Here is a 25,943-nt window from a genome sequence, read left to right as displayed (position 1 = left end):
CTTCCCGACCTCTCCGCCCCCACCCCCTCTCCGGCCTATCACCCTCACCTTAACCTCCTTCCACCTATCGCATTCCCAACTCCCCTCTCCCAAGTCCCTCCTCCCTACCTTTTATCTTAGCCTGCTTGGCACACCCTCCTCATTCCTGAAGAAGGGCTTATGCCCGGAACGTCGATTCCCCTGCTCTTTGGATGCTGCCTGACCTGCTGCGCTTTTCCAGCAACACATTTTTCAGTTCTGATCTCCAGCATCTGCAGTCCTCACTTTCTCCTAGCCAGTAATGACCTCATCCTGTGAATGTAGTAAAAAAAAGGGCACATGACTCTTGATTTAACATTGTATCCAAAAGATGGCACCTTTGACAGTGCAGCACACCACAGCTTTATGCTGGGTGTAAACTGAGTTGGATTTGAATTTACAGCCTTCTGTCACTGAACCATAGTCGATTCTCGGCGGCACTGAAATCCTGGCAGAGTTTTAACCTTCCTTACTCCAGAGACTTCTTGGTGATGCCAAGGTTGAGAGCAGATACAAACATAGGGCTGAACTTGAGGACTTGTGGTGTAACTGGCAACACACCCGTTAGCCTGATGAATTTACATTTCTAAATAGTTTGTCCATCTGTGACCTATTTGCAAGAAAATAATTAGACCCTGTCTTACAAAGGGTGATTTCAAAAAAGAATTTGTTATTTAAATAGGCTGGCATGGGATGATCATGTATGCAGGGAGTGCAGGAATAAAAGGAATTAAAATTGTTTTTCTATTTAACGCGGATTAACGCTTTGTTTAGTTGGTGATGTGGTTCTTTGCTGTTTGAGTGCTGATATTCTGAAGGGCTTTTGCATTATGCATCACCTTCAAACATGATATTCTGTGAAAACCAATATTCTTAATGCCACAAAGGAGCGTGATAATGAATTTATAATTACATTGAATATTTATAAGCGTCAGAGCTCCCTCTGCAGATAAAATGCATCGATTTTCATTGAATGGTGACAGGTTTTCTGTCAAGGATCCACTTTTTCCCTCTGAAGCCAGAATAATTAAAAATAAACAGAAATAGTTAAAATAATTTGCAAGTAAATTAATTTGACTAAGTATTTTAGTCTCTCATCAGTGCTTGAGCACAGTGATACGCCACGGTAACCATGGCTGTCTATAATTTCGGTTCTTGCTCTATGCTATAGTTTGCTGATCACAGCCAACACAGACCTGCACTAGTGTTGCTAGACTCAGTTTTTTCAGGTGAGAGGATGTCTGTGTTCATACTTCAGCTATTCATGTAGAAAATGAGTATGCAAGTGACGATACATTTGGATTCAAAGAGTTTGGTGATACTTGAGGGATGAACGTCAGTGGACATTGGCCCAATCTTGAGCTGAGATTCACAAAAATCCAAGGGAAACACAATACAGGAAAACCACCCTCCTCAGCACATCAGAACTATCCCCTCTACCTCCTCCCTAGTCCCCACCACCATCCCATGGGAACTCAACTCCTAAATCTCCTGGTATTCACTTGCACAAAGATCTTTTTTGGGTCTGATACCAAACAGACCACAAGACCATAAGACATAGGAGCAGAAATTAGGCCATTCAACCCATGGAGTCTGCTCCACCATTCAGTCATGACCCCATTCTCCTGCTTTCTCCCTTTGATCCCTTTGACCTACCTATCAAGAACCTATCTATCTCCTTTTAAATATACTTCATGACCCGGCCTTCTGTGGCAACACATTCCACAAAATTCAGCGTGAAGACATTTCTCTTTATCTCTGTTCTAAAGGGTCTTCTCTTTACTCTAAGGCTGCACCCTCAGGTCATAGTCTCTCCTACCAATGGAAACATCTTCCCAACATCTGTCCAGGCCACTCAGTATTCTGTATGTTTCAATTAGATCCCCTCTCATCCTTCGAAACTCCATTGAATGTAGACCCAGAGTCCTCGACCATTCCTCATATGTTAAGCATTTCATTCCTGGGACCATTTTCTGAAACTGTCCCAGGGCCAGTACATCCTTCCTGAGATATGGGGCCTAAAACTGTGCACAATACTCCAAATGTGGTCTGACCAAAGCCTTGTAGAGCCTCAGAAATACATCCTTGCTTTTATATTCAAGTCCTCTCAAAATAAATGCCAACATTGCATTTCCTTTCCTAACTACTGATTCAACCTGCAAGTTTACCCTGAGAGAATCCTGAACTAGAACTCCCAAGTCTCCTTGCACTTCAAATTTCTGAATTTTCTCCTCATTTAGAAAATAGTCCATGCCTCTATACCTCCTACCAAGGTCATGACCTTATACTTTCCTTTGTACTCCATCTGCCACTTCTTTGCCTATTCTCCTAACCTGTCCAAATCCTTCTGCAGCCTTCCCAGCTCCTCAGTGCTACCTGTCCATCTACCTCATTTTGTATCATCTGCAAACTTAGCCAGAATGCCCTCAGTTCCTTCATCTAGATCGTTAATGTGTAAAGTGAAAACAGCTGCCATTGGGTTGTAGAAGTTGCCAGTTTTGGAGGTCAGGGTGGGAGGGGACATGGAGGGGAAAGTTGAAGGATCTAACAAATAAAAACCTACTGTTCTAGATAATGAGAAAGTAGCACTTTTCCCACTGGAGCTGAGTTTTCAAGATTGAAAGCTTCTGAGCGATAAATAGAAAAGAAAAGATGGTTACTGTTGGCCGCATGATAACCACTTAACATTTGGATGAATTAGTTAAAGTAAACTCAAGAAATTAGTCTTGTCAATCAGATTAACATGCAGCTCATACATTGCAGAAAATGAAGAAATGTCATAGCATACAAATATCCAGTCATAGGATATCCCTGTTTGTTATCTACTCAAGTTAACATCTTTATTTTTCTCAATGGCTTGGTAAATGATATTAATTATTTTGGTTTCCTTGATGGGTAGAAAAATAGAGAGATGTATAATTGAGTTATTCAACTGGTCAGCTTTTAAACAAAGCCCTTGGAAACTAGCTAACCAACATGGTCGGATGACATCCTGCTAAAACCAATCGTACTTTGATGGTCCAGCCTTTGGATTTCCTCCTGCATATCAGTAATTCCAATCAGGTCCACATATCACAAAGATCAAAATATAAAATAAGAAGGTTTGGCTAAACACAACTCTCAAAATATTAACGTGCCTTTTACTTTTAGATGCAGACTTTTTCTTGAGCAAACAAGAATAAAGAACATCATAGCACAGGAACAGGTCCTTTATCCCTCTTAGCCTGTGCTGCCACATTTTCCTCTTCCATACGAACACTGTCTTCACTTCCAGGGTCTGATCTGTCTATTCCATTGCTATTCATGTATTCATTCAGGTATTTCCTGAATGCTGCTGTTGTGTCTGCTTCCACCACCTCCATTGGCAATGCGTTACAGGCATTCACCAGCCTTTGTGTGGAAAACCTGCCTTGCGCATCTTTTTTTAAACTTCCCCCTCACACCTTGAACCTGTGTCCCCAAGTAATTGACCCTCCACCCTGGGAAAAGCCTCGTGCCATGCCATTCACAACTTTATACATTTCTATTAAGTCACCCTTCATTTTCCTGCATTCCAGTGAAAGCAAGCCCAGTGTATCCAACCTTTCTTCATAGCTAAATTCCCCCAAACCAGGCAGCATCCAATTAAACCTTTTCTGTAACCTCTCCAAAGAATCCACATCCTGCTGGTGGTCTGGTGACCAGAATTTTATGCAGTATTCCAAGTGTGGTCTAACTAAAGTTCTATAAACCTGCAGCATAACTTTCTGTCTTTATATCAATGCCCTTTCCAATGAAGGCAAGCATGCCATAGGCCTTAATCTGTCTGCACTGCCACCTTCAGTGATCTGAGGACTTGCACACCCAGATCACTCTGCATATCAATAGTCCGAAGGATTCAGCCATGCACTGTGTAATTTCCACCTTCCATTTGTCCATATTAAACTCCATCTGCCATTTTTCTGCCTGTGCCGCCAACTGATCTACATCCTGCTGTATCCCCTGACAATCTTCCTCATGATCCATAACTCTACCAATCTTTGTGTTATCTGCAAACTTACTAATTAGACCAGCTACGTTTTCCTCCAAATCATTTCTGTAAATCATGAACAGCAGAGGTCCCAGCAGTGATCCCTGTGGAACACCACTACACACAACCCTCCATTCCAAAAAAACATCCTTCCATCACCACCCTTTATTTCCTATGACTAAGCCCGTTCTGTATCCATCTTGCCAGCTCACTCCTGATACCATGTGACTTCACCTTTTGTACCAATCTGCCATGAGGGACCTTGTCAAAGGCTTTACTGAAGGCCATGTCGAAAACATCAACCGTGTTTTCCTCATTAATCATCTTTGTCAACTCCTCAAAAAACTATATCAAGTTAGTGAGGCATAACATCCCCCACACAATGCTGTATGTCACTTATAAATTTCCAGATATTTAGTTGTGATCACCAGCAATTGAGGTTTCTTTCTTATTTCTGTCAAACGAAAATTCTTTCTCCAAGTGCAGTTTAATTGGAATGTTGATACCTTTTTTTTTAACTACACAGCTTATTCATGCCAATGATCTAATCAAAGTATCATTTGGTTTACAAAACTACCTGCTATTATTTTCAGGTTTCCACCTCAGCACAACACCGAAGTGAAATTGTAATGTAAGTCATTGAGTGCCACTTAATCACATCTTGACTGTATTGATCCATTTGCTGCTAATTGCAGTCCTAAGATTTATAAATTAATTCATCGATTGATAGATGATTGGTTTTATCAAACAGATCAAACTCATCTTCAAGTTGGAACTCTTGCATCATTAGTCACCCTGATTTACTGATTTTCATTACAACAAATATACTATACACATCCAAGTAATGAACACTGGGAGAATGGAACCCTTTGCATTGCAAGCACTTGCTTTTGGCAGCAAATCAGATGTATTGTTTTCTGCATTCTGTCCAAAGTAATGCCACTCTCAGGAAAGTGTGCTGTATTGCATTAATGTGATGACTTGACCATTTCTTGCAAGGCTTGGATGGCTGTCATAACCAGTAGGTAACAAAGACTTTTACCAAAAACTACATTAAAGCTGCTGGAATTCTGAAATAAATCTGAAAATGTGAGATACATGCCGCAGTGCTGGCAGTGTCTGTAGAGAGAGAAACAGAATTAGTGTTGGAAGTCGATATCTTTCTTCAAACCATGAACAGTCAAAATTGTAGCAGCTTGTGAATAGGTCAAATAGGGAAGAGTGGAAAAAGAACAAAAGGGAAGGTCAATAATGTGGTGGAAGGTGAGAGATATTAAATGACAAAAGAATCGCTGGGACAAAGCCAAAGTGAGCGATAATGAGACCAATCGAGATGAGGAATGAATGGAAAAGGGACAAACAGCTGCCACATGAAAGTGAAAAATAAGGCTAATACTTTCATCAAAAGCAGTTCAATCCGCAAGCCTGCTCTCCCCCCCACCACCCATACCCAGCTGCTGTTCCATTTTAATTCTTTTCAGCTTCCTGCAGCATTCCAACTAAGTTCAACATAAACTTGAGAAACAGAACCTCAGTCTTAATCTGATCTTAATCTGTTGTTCACCCCCGAGAGATGTTGTGTGTGTGTAAAGCTTTGAAACCATGCTCAATACGCTTCATCTGGTAATATATTTCTAAGAATGCCAGAATTGAAACTTGTCCAAAATTCAATGTTGATATGGCCATACACTAGAAATCTGTTATTTTCTGCACTAATACATTGACAACTGATGCCAATAAGTTTGGGATCTGCTATCAAAGCAGGCCTATTAAAAAATGTGAAATTCGTGCTACATCTCATACTTCACATTCTGCATTTGAGTAGAAGATCACCAATCTTATTCCATTGCCCATGCAAATGAAGCATTGCATCTTTGTGTTTAATCAACTATTCGTGCAGTTTTCATCCCTCCTCTCTTGCAGACACTGATACCAACAGTCCTTACAGGTTTCCAGTTACTTCTTCAGCCGAGTTATGCGTATTCCTAGCTGCAATTGCTGTATAAACAAATAGCCATAAGATGCATGTCAGCATGTTACAAGTTGTGTAATAGCCAGACTGAGCACAGTGGAAGAATTCCTTCTCTATAGGACAATATGAAACATTTTGGAATGAAGAATAATGCTGTTGAGCAGAGCTTCCCAAAGTGGAGTTTGGGACTGAAGTTTGGAGTTGGTGGGTTGTGAGACAACGATGACACCACCCCATTCTGCAGCTCAAATGTATTTTCTCCACCCCCTCCCAACCCTCTAACCACGTGGTTGCTTCTCTTGATCGGTCAGAAGTTTAAAAACAACAGTACTTATTTTCAATTCAGTTTGCAGATACATGTGATTAGATTTTAACTCTTAGCCATGGAAATGTCAGTGCAATTAGACTGAAGGGAATTACAGCCTAGCTAAAGTTTTCTCCCATCTACCATTATACATGACCAGGAATTATGATGGCAAGTAGGAGGAGGATCACTGTCACCTGCAGGAGAACAATCAGAAGGCGATCAGACTGCAGAAGAGACCCAGTTAGTGGCCGTGTACTATTTGTGCTTGCATAATCACAGTTGTTTCATGATTCATGGGAAATTTCTTTTCAAAGATCAGTCTCTGGTTGGTCACCCACTGGATCAAACCAGAAAACTTTCCACACCATAGATCAGCAGATCACTTTTACATTCAGTCAGCTGGAATTTGAAAAGTTAGACTAAAGGAAATCTTCAATCCACACTCTTAAACAGATGTGCATGGTCTGCTACTCTCCAATGTCAGTGGTGGTATCTGCTGCATTTCCTTGCAGTGTGACATTTCTGAATCGCAGGATGTGATCCCAGTAAAATAAGAGAGTATTTGAGTTTGACATGAACTGTTCCATTTCCAGTCTACGTTCATAATGACATGCATTGAGCGTTTGTTCAAATGTTGTACGGTGTTGCTGTGCGATCTTCAGGTTAACTAACGATGTCCTGAGGCAGCTCATTTTCTAGGGAAGTTTGCCGTCTAACCAATTATCTGGAAAATTAGATAAGGTTTCTGAATCCTGTATTAGGTAAAGGACCTCTCAAGGTGAACCTGAACAGAAACATGCTGGGGGGGCATCTCTTCAGACTTTTCTGATTGCAGGCAGATGTACGTGATGTCCTGGTAACTCAGTTTGTTGTCATTGACTCTCGGCACTGCTGAATTTCACCCAAAATCCCAACTGTACAATGAAATGTAAAACAGCACAGAGTGTGCGTGTTTCTATTTGTGTGAGAGAAAGTGTGCACGTGCCTTTGAACTTGTTTGTTCCACATGTATTTTAATTTGTGTATGTTTGTGGCTCCATGTCACTGCATTGCACATTCATAGCATTGCTCCATGTTGTGCAAATAAGAGGTAATTTGCCTGTGTTGGTATTGTTTCTCAGAGCTTCATAACCCCTACAATGATGAGTATTCACCCACAATGGTAGCTATCATAGCCTCAAGCCACTAATTTACACCAATGTTTTGTAAATCATGGAAAAATAGGCTATTGAGAATCATTGAAGTGGAGCTGGATGCATGTGCCCATTGAGGGCTTGTCAGAACACTGTATGTCTCTTCCCATTCTACCTTCCATTGATGCTTGTGTAATCAATGTGATGAATACTTTGTGTTGTTTCTTTGACTAAAAGTTGCATATTAACCCTCCTTCTTGGGAAGCTATTCTAACTTGCTTCCCTGTTTCCTCTCTTTAGTTCTGCTGTACCATGAGCAAGATACAAGCGTCTCACTGATTTCACCACTCTACAGCACAGCCCAGTGCTCATCCCATCCTCCCCAAACCATGGATGGATGAGAACAGTAGGTTATGGCCCATATATCCAGTGAGCAAGAGCAGTTCCATTTTTGAAGGAAGACATTCTGTGGCTGAAGGATCAGATGTTGTCTTTTGATCCAAAGACCTCAATACTTGTTCCTAAGTTTAAAGTAATGATACCAGTACCACCTCAATGCAGGCATTGGGAACTGTGTCAGGTAGTGCTGTGCAGAAGCCACTAACTGAATGATCAGCACATTGGAAAGCCACCTCTCAGCATTGCAATCCATTGTGGAGTGTGTAGTCACTGTAGGAATATCTAAATAGAGGTTGTGTGGACAGACACAATATTGGTTCAGTTTTTACATGGATGTTCAGACTGCTGCTATAGGTGCTTTTGGCTGCCAGACAGATGATTGCTACATCTTCTGCTCTCAAAGGGTTTTAGCTACTAATTATAGCACAAGTGGCACATGGGGCTTCACTAATTTCATTCACATGCTGGCTCCAGATATCCGAAGTGCATTGTCAATATCCTATGATTTGTTCGATGATTCCGGTGTCCAGTGATATTGGCATAGCAGGAGGTTATGAAGCCAAGGTTGTTGACTTTCAGATTAATGGAACATATGTGTTCCCCCACTAGTCTCTTTCGACATTGGCAGATGTAACAGAAAAGGGAACTGTGAGAGGTTGGCCATAACAGGTGAAGCCACAGCAAGTCCTTCTCAGGATTTGGCTGCCAGGAAGATAATTGTGACCTTAGTGCCAAATAGCACCACCTGACCACACATCAGACAGCTTCAGTGTAAAACTCACACAATCCTGACATTAGCAGAAGTTTATCAACAGGTTTCAAGAATTCAAATAATCCACACTGATACCATCTTCGAAGCCCAGAACAAGTGGAATACATTTATCTCAGGGTATAATGGGACCGTGATCAAATGGGCCAATGGGCCGAGGAGTGGCAGATGGGGTTTAATTTAGGTAAATGTGAGGTGTTGCATTTGGTCAGGCAAATCAGGGCAGGATTTATAAACTTAATGGTAGGGTCCTGAAGAATGTTGCTGAAAAGAGACCTAATGGTGCAGGTGCATGGTTCCTTGAAAGTAGAGTCGCACAGGGGTGGTGAAGAAGGTGTTTGGTATGCTTGCCTTCATTGGGCAGTGCATTAAGTATAGGAATTGGGATGTCATGTTGTGGCTGGACAGGACATTGGTAAAGCTCCTTTTAGAATACTATGTATAATTCTGGTCACCCTTCGAGAAAGGATGTTGTTAAACTTGACAAGGTTCAGAGAAGACTTACATGCAAGTTTTCAGGGTTGGAGGGTTTGAGCTATAGGGAGAGGCTGAACAGGCTGGGGCTGTTTTCCCTGGAGCATTGGAGGCTGAGGGGTGAACTCACAAAGGTTTATAAAATCATGAGGGGCATGGATAGGATAAATAGACAAGGTATTTTTCCCAGGTGGGGGAGTCCAAAACTAGAAGGCGTTAGTTTACGGTGAGAGGGGTAAGGGACCTGAGGAACACCTTTTTAACACAGAGGGTGGTGCATGTATGGAATGAGCTGCCAGAGTGTATGGTGGAGGCTGGTACAATTACATCATTTAAAAGGCATCTGAATGGGTATATGAATAGGAAGGGTTTAGAGGGATATGGGCCAAGTGCTAGTAAATGGGCCTAGGTCAGTTTTGCATATCTGGTCGGCGCAGATGAGTTGAAGTGTGCTGTATATTTTTTTGTTTAACGTGGAAAGAAGAAATTGATATGGTTGCAGCAAAGCCTTGTGAATGCCAACTTTATTTGCAGCAAAGGACAGTCAGAATGGCAGCTGTGTGGTTTGACATATACTTGAGGAAATGAAAGATGATGGCACGTTCATTCAGACCTGTGTGGATCAAATATAGAGGATTGTTGACATTAAAGTTCGATTTGGCGGTGAAGGGAAGGTCTCCCATATGACGTTACTATGATTATTTCTTCCAGCTATGAGCAGATTCTCCTCCACTTCTTGCTCCTTTGGTGGTCCTAATAGAGATCTTCATCCTCCAGGGCCTCAAGTAAGTATTTAATGTCCATCCCAGCACCGAAGTTCTAATGGATATTTCAAGACAGCCTCAGAGTTTCAAGTAACTGAATTCCATCTTCAACATGTATATGTTCACTGATACTTTTGATGGATGAATCTGTAAGATTGGGCCACAGATAAATCATGCTGGTTCCACTGGTTTGGTTATAGAGGATAAACACTACCTCAAAGAGCTTCACAACCACTGTGTTGCCCTGTTAAAGAGTCAAATATATTTAAGTAAAGACTTTATGCTAGTTTCCAGTGTGCAGGTGTTCATTTGCATTGTAGTATCCCACCGGACAGCAATAATTCAGACAATCGCATTTGCTTCTGTACATTTGATCATTGATGCAGAGAACAGTTGTGGCCAAGTGGATGTCATCAGTGACTTGGATCATGGTAACTCCTAACAGTCGGTAAACACAGCTTGTTTTTCCTTGTTGGCACTGAAAGGGTATGAGGATCCTAGTGAAGTGACTAGTGGTAGCAAAGAATGTGATGAATCTGGCTTATTACTTGGTATACACTACAGTTGCTTCTAAGGTTGACCTGGAATGAATTGTGTGACATTAAAGCTAAGGATAGTGATGAATTTAACAGCACAATAATCTTACAGTTGAGATGGGCTAGAGATTTGTTTCCAGCACGTGGTGTAACTGCAGCAGGCATTTTATAAACAAGTTCCAACTTTGTTGAATGCAGATAACAGTACTTTGTAATGTTTGTCTGTAAAAACGTCAGACAATAGGTGCCATACACCTGCAGTGCAACTTCACTAGACTGTCCTCCAACCAGTTCTGTTGCTTCTGAAAGAACTAACAGATTTCTAATGGGAAGGCCATAGTGCCTTGCCTGAATGAGATAAGTAGCTCGACTATAGATAGCTAAGCAAAAAGGTAACATTAAGTTATCATGGTAGCAACAGCTTTACCCTTTGAGCATTCCTTTGTATTGAAGGGAAAATGAAAACTCCTAAATTTCATTATATACCAATGTGACTCAGGGTCTGTTGGTAAAATGTCTGAACAATACTTTAATGATGTACTCCACAGCCATTCAGAGTTTAGGCTGTGCATGGTAAATCAGTCAAAGGCATTTATATCATGTACTAAGAATGCTCGTCATATCTTTGACATACTTCTCTATTATGTTACAGATACTTAAAGCCACCTCCAGCCTTTGGCCTTCCATTTCACTCTCCCAGAACCAGGCTGTAACTCTTTTCTTTGGCCTGGGTTACCTCTGCAATCCTAGGCCTTGTGTGAGTGCCATGCTACCTGGTGATTGGCATGATGAGCTGCCATTCTGTGGTTGGCCAGCAGCTCACTGTGGATGAGATTTCTGACAGGGACCTGAATTGCAGGAAAGACCCAATGCTGGCTTGTTCATCAACACACACACACCCAACAGACCTTTCCCACCAGTTCTTGGACTGGAATGTGAAATGCCCATTGGCCTTACAAAATCCTATCTGCTGTCTACTTGCTGTGTTGGGATCCGATCCTTAGAATTATATTATATTATATTACTGTTCCTTTATATTACGCATTATATTACTGTTCCTTTATTTGATCAATCTCCTAGACTATATTTCATTTTGCCCTTTGCACAGCAATGCCAGCAAACAGATAAAAGTCATGCTATCTGTACAGGGAGACTAGACAGAGCCATTCATATTTTTAGCAAGAAGTCAGATAAGGGTGTCTACTTCCTCACTACTTTTCAATGCCAGAGGAGAAAAGACCTTGGAAGAAGTCATTTCTGGTCTCCCACAACATCGTGGGGCCAGTATTGGTTGCTGCAACATCTGTAGCATCCAATACGTTGATGACATTACCCTAACAGCCTAAAACAAATAAGAACTTTCCTTGAGGGCTAATGAGCTGCAAAAGTCAACTCTTCATTTTGTGTTGAATATCAGCATCACAGATACTTAATGACACGATGAAAGGGGTGTGTTGAGTCAGTCCACAACCATTGGTAACATAAATCAATTTCAATTTCTGGGATCAAGGAATATCACTAATAAAACCAAGACAAGCGAAGCCACTTCCTATTCTCCGCTCGTCAGCTCAGTTCAATATGAAGGTTATCCAACTTGTATCTTGAAAAAACAACTTGCAAAATCCCAATGCAACGCAATGAGAGATTGATGCTGAGAACAAGAATAGAATGTGGGAAAACAACAGGCCAGTTTAGAGAAGGACTGAATGGTGGACAACAGCAGAAATTGGGAGGAGGGAACAACTGACAGCAAAGTGCAGCATTGCAGTGAATAGAGAGAGATACCGACACCTCCTTTAGACATTGTGTTAGTGGAAATTAGATGGGAAAGGTGAAGTTTATAACATCACCACATCATTTTATTTCAGCAATACCCAAAAATGAATAACGGTCCAGCAAAACAGGGACTGACCCTATCTTTCACCCTGCCCTTTCAATTGTCACTATAAACCTGACAGCAAGTGGTGAAATTATACAAGTGATAACTGCAAGATTGTCCTCACCCTGGGGTGAATTTCATAAAATAACTGTTAAGGAAGTCAGGCAAATATCAGGAATGCGTACTGATTTAGTGTTAATGGGCTAGACAATATCAATAACAATACATTTAAGATTGGTTGCCCAACCTGTGGTGAGCTAGCTAACATCAGATGATGCAGTAGGATTGACAGGGCTGCAGTTTACCTAGGTATTCCAGGCATTATTCACATGAGGGTGTTTATGTGTGAGGAATGGTTGCTGTGAACCATTAGTGCAGGTCTCAGACTTCATAAGTGGGAAAAGATTATAATTGGTGACAAAAGAAAACTTGAAATGAAAAAGAAGGAAAGAAGAGCATTGTGATATTCCCTTAATTAACAGCTGTTTACTATTGATATCATTTCTGAGAAATGCTGCAGGTCAGACATGTACAATACATAATTCCCACAAATGTTAATGCTATCAAACTGCGATAATAATTTCATTCTGCGTAATTAAAGCTCAATGATGTTTTATCATCAAATATCCATTTAATAAAGCCTTTGCAAAAATTATCATCTGGAATTTTTAAAATGCAAGTTTTATTATGCCATTTGTTCTGTGACAATTGTTGCAGCTTTTATTTTCCAATGATGGCGTTACTTTTTTCAAGTGTTCACTCACTGATTCTCCTGATGCTACATGTCAGTGTGGAAGATCATTATGATGCATTTTGTTTCCCTTGCTTACATTTTCCACTTGACTGAAACTCAGCACAAATGCCTGTGTTCAGCTGGCAACAATAGCAATAGAGCTGAACCGGGTCCAAAAAGCAGGACCCACTGCCTGCTCTCCAGCTATTAGGTCAAACTCAGTACTTTCACATGGCCTAGAGAATGGAATAGCTGTGACTCCACCGCCAAAACATGATCCCATCTGGTGCAGTTTCCCCACAGTGTTCACAGGATTATTGAATGCAGCCTGTAGAATTTACACAATCACATAATGGGTCTGCATCCATAAAGATTGAGTAATGGAACACACACATGTAACAGCATTATTGCTACTCGATATCCGACGATTATAAATATAATTTCAAAATTCACTCAGTGGACAAGCTCATGCAATTGAAGCATACTGTCCAGTTGCTGTCCTGAATTAGCTGAAATGATTTGCAACATGAAAAGGTATACTATGACTGGTCTCAGCCTAAGGCTTAGGGGGAGAGAATTTTGTCAGGATTCCTGTTTCCATGGACCAGTCTTTTTCTTTCAGTCCAGCAAACAGCATTGTCACTAGATAAATTACATGTACAGCTAACAATAAACTGCAAGAAATGGTGCACTTAAACCACCCACTCCTTATGAATGCGTGATCTTTTTCACATGTGCCAACCTTCAAGTGCTTCCATCAGCAGTGACATCAGTGTTACCATCAATATACCTCTGAAATACAAACTGCTTTTGCCAGAATAATTCTGAAAGACAAAATCTGTAACTCAGGCCAAATTTTAACTTTTTCAAAAAGTTGTGCAAACTATAAAACATTTGGAGCAATATTTAGTTATTGCTTTTGTCTACAGCTCCAGCTTTCTTCTGTCAATTGTTGGGCCTGCTGCCTCACAGTGCCAGGTACCGGGTTGGATTCCAGCTTTGGATGGCTATCTCTGTGCAATTTGTACATTCTCCCTGTGTCTGCATGGGTTTCTTTGTTTTCCTCCCACAGTCCGAAGATGTGCAGGTTAAGTGGATTGGTCAGGCTAAATTGCCCATAGTGTCCAGGGATGTACAGGCTAAGTGGATTGGCTGTGGTCAATGAAGGGTTCAGGGATAAGGTGGGAGTGTAGGTTAGGGTGGGTTACTCTTCAGAGGGTCAGTGCAGACTTGATGGGACGAATTGCCTCTTTTTGCACTGTGTGAATTCTATGATTCGCTTCTTTCTGAATTTGTGCTACACAAGTGTATTTATGTTTGCACATCTGCTGATGGAATTAATGAGAGCTTATCTGCTAAGTGTAGCCCATGCAAAAAATACCATGTACTCCTTTGGAGTGTGAGCATCTGTAGTGCATTGTCAGCAAAACATATAATCGCATGACAATGTTGCATTCGAGACAGTCTTAGAAGCTTCCATTGCTTACTTCATTCTTTACTTTCTGTCTCCCATGCATTTTTCTGTAGTGATGGTTTGTTAAAGTCTCAAATGTAAATAGGATGTTAATCTGGATACAAGTTTGCTATTTAGCATCAGTACTTGGCAAAAGATGGAAGATTCTAGATTAGAATGGTGCTGGAAAAGCAGTTCAGGCAGCATCCGAGGAGCAGTAAAATCGACAACTCGGGCAAAAGCCCTTCATTAGGAATACAGGCAGAGAGCCTGAAGGGTGGAGAGATAAATGAGAGGAGGATGGGAGTGGGGAGAAAGTAGCATAGAGTACAATAGGTGAGTGGGGGAGGGGATGAAGGTGATACATCAGGGGCAGGGGGAGGGTGGAGTGGACAGGTGGAAAAGAAGATAGGCAGGTAGGACAAGTCATGGGGACAGTGCTGAGCTGGAAGTTTGGAACTGGGGTGATGTGGGGGAAGGTGAAATGATTAAACTGTTGAAGTCCACATTGATGCCCTGGGAGAAGTGTTCTGAGGCGGAAGAAGAGGCGTTCTTCCTCCAGGCGTCTGGTGGTGAGGAAGCGGCGGTGAAGGAGGCCCAGGACCTCCATGTCCTCGGCAGAGTGGGAGGGGGAGTTGAAATGTTGGGCCACAGGGCGGTGTGGTTGATTGGTGTGGAGATCCAACCACAAGCCTCAGAAGTTTGAGCAAGGTAAGAAATTAGAAGTACAGATAGTTTTATTCCTACACAGTGGGATAAGTAAATGATTGGAGTTTAATCATTACTTCCAAAGGGATGTTTACCAGCATTTGTTGAGAGGTGGGTTGGTGGCTGAGATAATAATTGCACTGAGTGATACTGGTCAGAAGAGATGGTGGATGCAATATATTAATCATTAAAGTTATAATTAAGAAGTGACATTGAATAATTAAATGCCTTTTCCGGAAAGAGTGAGACTGATGAACAAAATGGTCGCCTTCTGCTCCAGATTCTCTTTCGCCAAAAATGTTGATTGTAATCTGAACTGGTTTAAAACCCAGATGTCAGCTGTGAATGGGAAGATTTCTAAAGATGATTAAATCCAGTTTTTCATTAAAACAGTGAGAAACCTCATTCTCTGTTTCTTGGATGGTTTGGAGAGAGCACCTGTGAATGATGGATCTCCACCCTTTTCTTTCTTTTCTGTGGTGAAATATTGACCTTCTCCTTACAATCTGGTTAATGTAGATAGCACAGTGAGAAATTAATCGGTGTCAACTTGCATCTCACCCACACTACAGCACAACATGTTAAGAATTCAGGACAATCATGTTCCTCATTACTTCAAATGAGCTTTCAAGTCGACAATGTGAAGAAAGATCAATGAACATATGGAAATTAACAAAAAAGGTTAATCCTAAATTGTTGCTCTGGTACTAAATTTGTTCATCTGTTATAAGTAAGTATGAAATGAAAGATGTTATTTGCACCATCAAGTTCACTGTAATGCTCAAGGCAATCGCAGAAAGCTCCGGAACTTTCTGACCATTTCTGCTATTCGGCTCTGACTACCTGTCAATGACAGAGCCAATTCTGCCCTCTCAAACCACAATTTTTCCAAAAACATCATTCCCCTTCCCAAACAGAGATTTACTCTTTTTAAAAAAATTGGCAATAATCATCATTTACTTTTGCAGGGTTTGTGGAAAGCAGCAAGTTAAAACAGAGTCAGCAGTCTCAAGGGGAAAGTTGCACTTTTTATTGTGAACAGGTTTATAGTCTCCAAGTCACAATCTCTGAAGTGATTAATGGTTCTTTGAATATCAGTGTGGGACAGTATTGGAAATAAAATGCATGCTCTATCTTTATCTCTGGGTGACAGTAACTGCAAGTCTGTCAGATATTGTGTGTCATCAAATAGTTCTGTTTCAGTAATTATATTGTTCGTGGCCTGCTGACTTTGCCATGGATGGCAGGCATCACTGATCTTCATTATATGTACATAATGTGGGTGTCCCTTGGTGCAAAGATAAAACATACAATGCTTCTTTCATGTGCCCTTCATTCTGCAAGTTGAAAGAGTGAATGTGTCGAATTGAACTCTGACGCATCCTTATTTATTCTCATGTTTTTAAAATATTCACTTTAAAGGGCAGCTGATTGGATTGGCAGAGGGATTACTTTTGCTTTTGCAAATATCAGTGATGCAGAGGATGCCCTCAATTTCCTTTCAGCTGGATGCCTGTACATCATGCCTGACCCGGTGTTTAACTGTCAATGGCTCCGAAAAATGAGTTCCGCAGTTTGAGTCTGTGAAATGACTGAAGAACCCAAACGACTCCTAAAAAAAAATCTTCAAAGTAAGTGAACTGTTTTCAATGTATATTTATAACCATGTCTTGATCTGGGATCAGTCATGCTTTACACTTAAAACACTGGATCCTTCTGGTTGTTCAGCACAATCGTTGAGTGAGCAGCCAAGCCGTCCCGGACTGTACAGTGCCAGATTTGATCCCTGGTCTATGTTGAGTTATCTGATCTCAGTTGAAGCTGTGTCAAAGATGCCTCCGGCTTACGGGAGGGGAGAAACAGTCAGCGTTCCTGCTGTCGATTGCTATCCAATGATTCCCAAACTAAGAGCGAACGTGTGTCGATTTTAAATGAGGATGGATTCAAGCTCAGGTCCGGTGCCCCTCCATCAAATGGATAGTTGACGCTAGCTATCTATATATAATATGCCCACTTGTCAATAATTTAGCACTCAAAAAAATCAAAAGTATGGAAGGAAAATAGTGGTGCAGATGAATACTGCAGCTATTGTCGAAAGCCTCCTGAGACTGTCAGATTGCACTTTGATTAAATCACACTTGCTCTGAAGTTCAATGTGACATACTAGTGTCAGTCTGAATTCCCTTCCTCTGCTGCCTCGGTTGGCACTTGAAACTGATTAAAATAACCAGAATATGTTTAATTTCCGTCGAATAACTTCGGGCCGTATTTCTCTGCACCTTTCCTTTTACTCGGCAGTGCTGTGGGTGAAACAAAATCAGTTTGCCAGTTGTTGAAAAGCAAACTATTCTCCACAAAATTGTTGTTTTTATTAGCTTTGTTGGTCACATCAGTAAAATGAGGTTAAAGTGAGAAGCTATTATCTTTTATTAATCCCTGTGTTCTGACTCCTGACAGCTGTTGCTTGATCTACAGAAGATCATTTTTAATCCTCATTCGTTTGATATTTTCATCTGAACATTGGCAAGTTTTAATTCGGCTCGTTCCCACTGACTGCCAGCAGAAGCGCTCCAGTTCCCAAGAAATTTCCACAGATTGACAGCAGTAATTTCTAGCTCAAGGAAGAGTCCCGCAGATTAGCTGCTGCCACTCCCAGCTTCAGAGAGGATATTGTCCCTGTGCAAATACATTTGACTTAAATTCAGAAAGACAGGCAGAACCAACAATGGAGTTTATTTTAATTTGTTGATTCTACAAATAAAGTTGGCAGTCTGTTGCAAGAAGGAAAAGGTTTGAATGGAGGAATGTCCCAGGAATCCATTTACAATAATGCTGTCTTCTTGTAAATGCAGAAGTTTCCATTTAAATAGGAATGTTGCACAATGCTGTTATTTGGATTAAGTTAAAAATCACACAACACCAGGTTATAGTCCAACAGGTTTATTTGGAAGCACTAGCTTTCGGAGCACCGCTCCTTCATCAGGTGGTTGAGGAGTAGCTTAATCCACCCCAGTCCAACACTGGCTGCTCCACGTCGTGATTTAGAGTGAAATAGATTATTCTGCTATGTAAATTGCCTGTTTATTCAAGCTGTTTTCTCCCTCTTCTACTGATCCCCACGACAACAAAAACAAATATTTTGTTTTTCTCATCACTTGCCGTCTTTTATTCGGGCTTGAAAGTACAGACATCTTCCAGTGATTCTGCAGCATCACAGTCTCAATGATAACAACTGTGGGCAGTTGCACCTGGGGAGATGTTAAGGGTTGTAAAATGCCAGTGACTCTGTTTCTGGTCTTGTTTGTAAGACAACGCAGGCAGCAGAAAGCGTGTGTCGTGCCACAGAAATATTCACTTCCACATGACTAATTATTGAGAAGGTCCAAATAAGCACTTGGAGAACAGATGCAGACGAACCCTAAGCCCAGCTCTGAATAAAGAGTAGTTCACACTGATATGAAGTTATACAAATCATTAAAATAAAGGACGATTGTGGTTGTGGGGAGTTATCATCTTAGCCAGACGGTTTCTCTGCTGGAGTTCCTCAGTGCGGTGTGCAAGGTCCAATCACCTTCATTTTTCTTCACCAATAACCTTCCCTCCATTATAATGTCAGTGAGGGGATGATAAGTGATTATTGTTCAATTTTCAACATCATTCACAATTCTCACTTCCTGAATCAGTTAGTTTCAAAATCCAGGTTTGGACTGATAAGTGGCAAGTAAATTTTGAGTCACAGGTGCCAGGTAATGGCCGACTCCAATGAGAGAGAATCTAATTATCGCCCCTTACCATTCAATGTACTGCCATCACTGAATCCTCCACTAGCATTGGCTGGTGGAGGATACTATTGATCAGACTTGTACTGGATCAATCATATCAATTATATAGCTACAAGAGCTGGTCAGAGGCTAGGAACTCTGCAACAACTACCTTAACTTGCTGGTTCCTCAGAACCTGTACGAGGAACAAGCCAGGAGCATGGTGGAGTAGCCTTGAATGAATGCAGCTCTAATAACACTCAGGAAGCTTGACTCCATCCAGAACAAACTGCTTAATTTTCACACCAACTAACACCTTCACCTTGCACTCCGTCCACCACTGACACAGTGACAGCAGTGTGTAACACCTACAAGATATATCAGAACAATGCAGTGTGCTCCTTCAACTGCATTTTCCAAGCCCAACGACCTTCATCACCTAGATGATCAAAGCAGTGGCAGACACATGGGAATTCTAACACCTCCTGACACCACCCCAACTTGGAACTATATGCCATTCCTTCCCTGACATTGGGTGAAAATCTTGGAATTCCCCTCCTCATGACACTGTTGATATCCCTACCCAGCAAGTGGTGAAAAAGGAAGCTCACGTCCACCTTGCAATGTTAATTAGGGATGTGCAGTAAATGCTATCCTGGTCAGCAACACCTACATTCTGAGAATGAATTAAAAATAAATAGACAGTGACAACAACAAGGAGCTCATTTATCTTCCCATCTTTCATTCTCTCTTGGCCTTCTGAACTTCATCTGATGAATGCAACTTTTTGTTCCTATTCCAGAAATGAGGTGAATCAAATTTAATTGACTTGATCTTGGACCATCTTTCACTGGTACACAGTTTAATCAGGATAGCAATCAGGAGTTGGCCAATTTCAGCCCTTTGAGGAGACTGAACCTCATCATATTGCCCTATTTATGTCTAAACTCTGTTCTCCTACCCGACCACACACCAGAGATAGATTTGGAACCTTTATTAATAGCAGAGTGAGCATCAGGCCATAAAAGAGCATTGGAGGAGGTATGTGTGTAGTTCAGTTGGATAGACGTAGGCATTCCACCAGTCATATGTCTAACCCAGACTGATGAGATATAATCCTTCCTTGTGCGCTCTGTACATTGGGTTCAGCAATATCAGTTGACCTATAGGCTGGCAGCTAAAAACCACTTCCAAGAGTTAGGTCAAGTCCCTGGTCCACCTCATTCACCCAACAATCTTGAGTTTTTTTTATTATTAGATTTATTAGATTCCCTACAATGTAGAAACAGGCCCTTCGGCCCAACAAGTCCACACCGAACCTCCGAAGAGAAACCTACCCAGACCCATTCCCCTACATTCACCCCTGACTAATGCACCTAACACTACGGGCAATTTAGCATGGCCAATTCACCTAACCTGCACATCTTTGGACTGTGGGAGGAAACTCGAGCACCCGGAGGAAACCCACGCAGACACGGGGAGAATGTGCAAACTCCACAGAGACAGTCACCCGAGGCTGGAATCGAACCTGGGTCCCTGGCACTGTGAGGCAGCAGCGCTAACCACTGAGCCACCGTGCTGTCCCATGTTCTGATGAGGCTTTACATTTCTCCCAAATCACTCATCCCACGATTATGATAAATTTGCTACTGGAACTATTGCTTCTGAGAGCATCAGCTGCTAAGTCCAACCATAAATATGTTATAAATGAGGATTAGCGTTTTTCAAAATTCTTTCACAGGATGCGAGAATGTCTGGGAGCACTGGCATTTGTTGCTCATCCCGAATCCCCTTTGAGAAGATGATGGTGAGCTGCTGTTCAGCTGTTCCAGTCTCTGCGGTATCGACAGTGAAGGAACAGCGCTATCGTTCCAAGTCTGCATGGTGAGTGGCTTGGAGTGGAACTTGCAGGTGGTGAATCTGCTGACCTTGATAGAGGTTGTAGCTTTGGAAAGTGTTGCGGAAGGAGAGTTGCTGCAAGATATCCCATTAATGGTACACACTGTTGCTGCTGTATGTCAGTCCTGGGTGTCATGGGGTACTTTGGATGGTGTCAATCCTCTTGAGTGTCATGCAGACAAGTGCAGCAAGTGACACTCCTGACTGATGCCTTGTGGATGGAGTACAGACTTTGGGGAATAAGGAGATTTGCTCGCTGCAGAATTCCCAACCTCTGACTTGTCTTGGTAGTCACGGTATTTTATGTGGCTAATTTAGTTAAGTTTCTGTTGGAATGATCACCCTGTGTAAGTTGCTGTAATAATACTGGGTGCAAAAAGGACTCTGAACGTTGTCTTGAATATAATTATTCCTTTCCGCGTTACCGACATTCCTCTCTTGATAATTCACAATAGCGAGAGAGCAATTTAATCATGTAGAATAAACAATAACTGAAATACAAACTTGAACAAATTGGATTCTTGTGAACTCTTAGTTCAAAGTGTAAGATTCTCATTAAAAATTGCTCAATCCCTGTCAGAACCTGAAAGCGATTCAACAGAAGAAACAGTTTAATGTAGATACTGAGAGCCTCAAGGGAAAAATGGCTGCTGAAAGGACTTTGAACATTCTAAGGGCTGTTGTCAGTTTCAGACATTAAAGACTGAAAAACTATTTAGGAAGGCGCTGAAGACTATTCAAGGGAGAATTGGTGCGATACATTTTTAATGATGTTGCTGTAAAGATGTCTGCATTTGAATTGACTTAACGGAGAACAGCCAATGGAGTTTCACTCAGTTCTCAATAAAATCTGAGGGCTCATCAGGGGCTCTGTTCACTCTAAAAAAAAAATCTGAGGGCTTCAGTATCAAAAGATTGTTTATTTTGGCCAGTCTGGAGAAACTGCAGTTTTTTTTTCAATCAATCACAAAATGCAAAAAAAAGACAATTTTAAAAATTGTCATGTTATTTTTCAGAAGCAAGCACAACTCAGACAGTTAAAGACAACTTGATGATTGTCCCAAAATGTCTGGGTCTCTGGTGTTCTCTTCAGAGTACATGGGAAATGCACTTGCTTGCATCTGATTAGTTCTTTCTTTATACATGTAGATCATGGCATCTCTGGACCTGGACTGCGATTTGAACTGTGTTTTGAACGAGAATTCTGCCAAGTGGAAGATTTGAGCTGCAAATGCCGAAGAGGTCATAGCGGGTAAGGTCACTGGAGTCTGGAGAAGTTGGGGTATAGTTCTGTGATCCATAAGGAATGGTTAGGTTTCTCCCCTGCCCTTGGCTGCCCCTGTTCTCTCTCACAAGGCTCTTGTGAGCTCTCTTATCTGAAATTACGTACAAGGACTTTTATTTTGTGGAGGGTTATTTTATTTATCTTGAGGACGAGTCGAAAGTGTGGTGCTGGAAAAGCACAGCCAGTCAGGCATGTCTTTCATCAGGAATGAGGCTTGTGGGTGGGGAAGCTGAGAGATAAACAGGAGGGGGGTGTGGGGTTTGGGGGAAGGAAGCTGGGAAAGCGATAGGTAGATGAAGGTGGGGGCGAAGGTGCTAGGTCGGTGGGGTGGAGCAGATAGATGGGAAAGGTGGGACAGGTCAGGAAGGCGGTGCTGAGTTGGAGTCTTGATCTTGGGACAGGGATAATATAGGGGGAGAGGAAATGAGGAAACTGTTGAAATCCACATTGAGTCTTGTGTGGTTGCAGGGTCCCATGGAGGAATATGAGGTGTCCTTCCTCCAGGCATTGGGTGGTAATGGTTTGGCAGTGGAGGAGACCCAGGACCAGGACTGAAGCCAGGTGAAAACCCACAGACACCTCCTCCTATTGCCTCCTTGACCACGATCTCATCTCCCATCACCAAACCATCATCTCCCAGACCACCCACAACCTCATCACCTCTGGGGATCTCCCATCCATAGCCTCCTCATTGTCCTTGAAACCCGCACCACTCAATTTTACCTCCCACCGAAGATTCACAAACCTGACTGCCCCAGGTCTCAGCCTGCACCTGTCCCACTGAACTTATCTCTGCATATCTTGACATCATCCAGTCTCCCTTAGTCCAGGAACCCCTCACCTACATTTGGGACACCACCCACGCCCTTCATCTTCTCCAAGATTTTTGTTTCCCTGGCACCCCCCCATGCCTCATCCTCACCATGGGCATCCAGTCCCTATATATACCCATTCGCCACCACAACAGTCTCCAAGCCCTCCATTTCTTCTTCTCACACTGTCCCGACCAATACCCTTCCACCGACACCCTCATCCGCCTGGGCTGAACTGGTCCTCACCCTCAACTACTTCTCCTTCCAATTCTCCCACTTCCTCCAAACTACAGGGTTAGCCATTGGCACCCACATGGGACCCAGCTATGCCTGCCTCTTTCTAGGGTACGTGGAACAGTCCATCTTCACAGTTACACTGGCACCGCCCCCCACCGGTTCCTGCGCTACATCAGTGACTGTATTGGCACCACCTCGTGCTCCCATGAGGAGGTTGAACAGTTCACCAACTTTATCAACCCCTTCCACCCTGACCTCAAATTCACCTGGACCATCTCAGACACCTCCCTCCCCTTCCTGGACCTCTCCATCACCATCTCTGGTGACCAACCAACCATGGACATCTACCACTAGCCCACCGACTCCCACAGCTACCTAGACTACACCTCCTCCCACCCTACCTCCTGTAAAAAACACCATCCCTTTTTCCCAATTCCTCCGCCTCCGCCACTTCTGTTCCCAAGATGACCAATTCCACCTTAGAAAATCCCAGATGGCTTCCTTCTTCCCTCCAGCGCATATCCTCCACTTCCTGCACCACCGCCCTTGAACTCCACCCCTCCCAACGCAACCACGACAGAAACCCCCAGTCTTCACCTTCCACCCCACAAACCTCGACATACATCGTATCATCCTCCACCACTTCCGCCACTGCCAGCACCAGCACTGATATATTTCCCTTCCCACCCCTATCAACATTCCGGAGAGATTATTCCCTTCACAACTCCCACGTCAGGTCCACGTCCACCAGCCCACACCCCACTCCTGGCACCTTCCCCTGCCACCGCAGGAATTGCAAAACTTGTGCCCAAACCGCTCCCCTCACCTCCATCCAAGGCCCCAAAGGATCCTTCTACGTTGGACAGAAATTTGCTTGTATCTCGACCAATGTCATCTACTGTATCCATTGCACCCGGTGTGGTCTCCTCTACATCGGAGAGACTCGACGCCTTCTTGCGATCATTTCAGAGAACATCTCTGGGACACCCACACCCACCAACCCAACTGCCCTGTGGCTGAACACTTCAACTCCCCCTCCCACTCCATTAAGGACATGTAGGTCCTGCGCCTTCTCCACCACCAAACTGTTACCACCTGTCACCTGGAGGAAGAATGCATCATATTCCGCCTTTGGACCCTGCATCTACATGGGATCAATGTGAATTTCAACAGTTTCCTGGCTTATGCCCAAAACATCAATTCGCCTGCTCCTCAGATGCTGCCTGACCTGCTGTGCTTTTCCAGCACCCTACTCTCGACTCTGATCTCCAGCATCTGCAGTCCTCACTTTCTCTTGAGGACGAGGCCCGGTTAAAAGAATGTAAGCCAAGTAGCAGGGGTAGGTAGTGAGGATGGTGGTCATGTTGGTGGGTGGTTTGGCGATCACCTTGCCTCGATTTGTCACTATGCCCCTCACCAGAATCCTACTCTTGGTTAGAATTCCCACTTAGAACAATGTTCAAGACTAACTTGAGTAATCTACTGAAGGAAATGAACATAGAACAGTACAACACAGGAACGGGCCCTTTGGCTCACAGTGTTGTGCTGAACATGGTATCAAATTAGATTTATGGACTTAAAAGAATATGGGAGCAGTGTGGTTAAATATATTAGGACTATTTGCTTGTGTGAAAGGCAACTGCTAGTGTGGATTAGTTGTGCCAAACAACTGGTAAGAGGTCGCACCGTCAATGTGCAGAAAATCTTTCCCAATCTTTGCTGGCAACATTGATGCACAGACCTGGGGTCAGCACACATCCTGCACTTGGCAGGACCTCCCTTTGTTTGTACATGAATGATCTGACCCCGATTCACAAACACGGTCCTGTCTGTCTGACTTGAGGTTTTCCTTATATAAAACACCTGACCCATCTATTCATTCCTGGCTTGCTGGAAATGATGGGCATTCTGGAATTAGAACATCATAGCTCAGAAGATAGAGAAGCATCATGTCTTTTGAACATCCAAATTCGAATCAAAAAGGGTGGGAAAAGCATGCATCTTGCAATGGCCGAAAACCATTCTCGACTTGGATTGAAAAAGGTAAGTAAGATGCTAAGTGCAGATAATGATCTGAGAAAGCATCATAACTCCACAGCACGTTCTAAACTCTCACATCAGGTTTGCCTGTTACTATTAAACTATCTTCTTTTTCTTCCCAGTGGCTGTTCCATCTGCTAAAAAGGCAGGACATGCTGGCTCGCTGTAAAGTTCAGGGATGGCCTGGAATAAATTAATGCAACAATCACTGAGACTGTCAGACGAGGGCTGTTGCCCTGTTAGTGAGCACAGCTGGGAAATGTGCGAGCTGCTTGCAAAGCCATTAGATAAGCCATTGTCCAGGTGCACCAGTGAGAATCAGGCACACAGAGTTCATTAGCAGCAAAATGAACTGTTGCAGTAACTCAGTTCCAGTTGTCAATTTTGTACCTCACCTTACCAGTGGAATTCAACACCAATTCCTACATTCATAACATTCCTTGGACAATTCGAAAAATATCGCATGGCACTTGATGAGCTGTTAGGCCGGGTTGTTCACCTCGCTCTTCTGTGAAAACAATCTGCCTGTTACGAGGGCACTGTTGGCAAGGTAGCTTTCATTGACAAGCCTTGATGACTGACCAGTTTTCCAGGTTATTACAGAGAACATTAACATGATCAAGGAGGCACTGCAGGGACTCGAATAAACCAGTTGAGGAATTTTAAACTCTGGCAGCCTTCACTGTTCTTACTTGTTGTCAGCCCACAAGTTACCAGAGTTGTTGGAATCACAGTTTGCCTTGGAGGAAGTTGAT

At 42.6% G+C, this 25,943-nt stretch overlaps 1 long non-coding RNA gene across 1 annotated transcript in view; it reads left to right on the top strand.

Annotated features, from left to right (window-relative positions):
* Window positions 1-22,046, top strand: part of LOC122559216 — a 51,649-nt gene extending 29,603 nt beyond the window's left edge. The window contains exons 2-3 of the long non-coding RNA XR_006314369.1: window positions 16,660-16,785; window positions 21,964-22,046. This is a non-coding gene — a long non-coding RNA (uncharacterized LOC122559216). The remainder of the gene's footprint in view (window positions 1-16,659; window positions 16,786-21,963) is intronic.
* Window positions 22,047-25,943: the final 3,897 nt, after the last annotated feature.

Source organism: Chiloscyllium plagiosum, chromosome 18 (genome assembly GCF_004010195.1).
Source record: "Chiloscyllium plagiosum isolate BGI_BamShark_2017 chromosome 18, ASM401019v2, whole genome shotgun sequence".
In the NCBI taxonomy this organism is placed as follows: domain Eukaryota; kingdom Metazoa; phylum Chordata; class Chondrichthyes; order Orectolobiformes; family Hemiscylliidae; genus Chiloscyllium; species Chiloscyllium plagiosum.
Note: the sequence above shows the minus strand (reverse complement) of the source record. Positions and strands in the feature narration are given on the sequence as shown.